Genomic DNA, 1,926 nt, shown 5'->3' with positions numbered 1-1,926 from the left:
TTTTCGCTCGATGTACTTGTTCCATTTAGTTAGGGGATAAGTGGGGGTATTTACATTTTAGGTGGTTAAGTGTAGACACCGAAGATGATTTTCGAGAGCGCGAAGATATTATGCTGCGCGACTTCCTGCACCTATTGAGGAAGTAGATTGATTTATGTGTGTGATTATTTGTGTGATTATATTTAAATTTAACGCTAGAATGAGGATATTTCCGCTTAACTCTTAATCTTTTGGAACACATGGTATATATATGGGGGATTCCTTGTTTTGATTTTTCACCCGACGTACTAGTTCCATTCGATCAAGGGTTGAGTGGGAATATAGTCATCCTGGATTGTTATATATAAATATCATTATATGCTTGTCTAAAGTAATACTATTTGTTTGAATATGCTTTCTGAATTTCGAGGACGAAATTCTTTTAAGGGGGGAAGAATGTAAAACCCCGTATTTTTGGTTATGAAGATATGTGAATTTATTGGTGATAAATAATTTTTATTGTGATAAATAGCTTGAGGTCATGGATATTCTTGATAACAAGCTATTAGAGATGTATGAGTAAGGGTTTAATAGTGTTTCGTGCATTGGTTTTGGCTGAATAACAAGCATGCATGAATCTGGAAATTTATATCTGCTCAATCGACTCATGAGTCGACTAATGAGTCGACTGATAAGTCGACCAATGGGTCGACTAATGGGCTGATTTCGGGTTTTCTTTTAGTTTGCGGGTCTGTTCGGTTTTGTATCGGGTTTGACTACTCATATATGATATCTTCTACCCGAGAGCACCTTCAGAACTCAAAAACCCTAGCCCCCATCTCTCCCTCTCAAACCCTAGCTCGGATTTGACGTATTAGAGGAGTTCTCGAAGGAGTTTCCATGGGATTCCATGCAGTACAGCGGAGGAGATCGTGCTTTGGCAGATCTAATAGTTTGTACATCATATCAGAGGCGAGTAACATCTCGCTCAACCCTACACCCACTGTTTGTATGATTTTATTTAGTTTTATTTCGTTTTTATTGAGCCTAAATCACTATTTGTGTATAAAAATAGATCTTTATAGCATATGATGCGAAAATCGAATGTTTTCAGTTTAAAAAAAGCTCACAAACGAATTTGTAAATTTAGATCCAGATCTGGAATTTGTGTAAACATGATTTTTATTGTGATTTAATGGTTTCAATACGTTTTTGAACATGAAGATATATGTTTAGGGTTTTAATGCAAAATAATACATGCAAATCTTTCTTTTCTGTTGATATACATGTGTTAGAATTGAATATACATTGCTGGCCATGATTAAAGAGAACTTTAGTTAACGTTTTTGCATATAATTAGCGAAAGCAGAAAACTAGAGATTTTCTGCTCAGTCGACCAATGAGTCGACTCATGAGTCGACTCATGAGTCGACCGATGAGTCGACCAAAGAGTCGACTGATGGGGGAGAATTTCAGTTTTGTGTTTTGTCTGGTCGATTTATGAGTCGACAGATGAGTCAACTAATGAGGAGTTTTCCTCTTTTGTATTTCTTCCGTTTTGATCTGTTTTAGTTGCTTTTCGGGGTCGCCTCGGTTATCTGACACTAGTTTATAATGTTAGTGATTTATCTGTACGTGTTAGTTGACTTTTGACACAAGTACCGATCCGCACACCGAGACACATGCGACATGAGTCTATGTGTATCTTTTGTGTATATATGTATCATCGACACTTACACTTTGCATTACCTTTTAGTCCTCGTGTTGGACATACATTTTACTCGGTCCTCGTGTTGGACATGCATTACCTTTTAGTCCTCGTGTTGGACATACATTTTACTCAGTCCTCGTGTTGGATATGCATTACCTTTTAGTCCTCGTGTTAGACATACATTTTACTCAGTCCCCGTGTTGGACATTGGTTATATTCAGTCCATGCGTTGGACA

Source organism: Asparagus officinalis, chromosome 4, assembly GCF_001876935.1.
Source record: "Asparagus officinalis chromosome 4, Aspof.V1, whole genome shotgun sequence".
In the NCBI taxonomy this organism is placed as follows: Eukaryota; Viridiplantae; Streptophyta; class Magnoliopsida; order Asparagales; family Asparagaceae; genus Asparagus; species Asparagus officinalis.
This window is presented reverse-complemented; position numbering follows the sequence as displayed.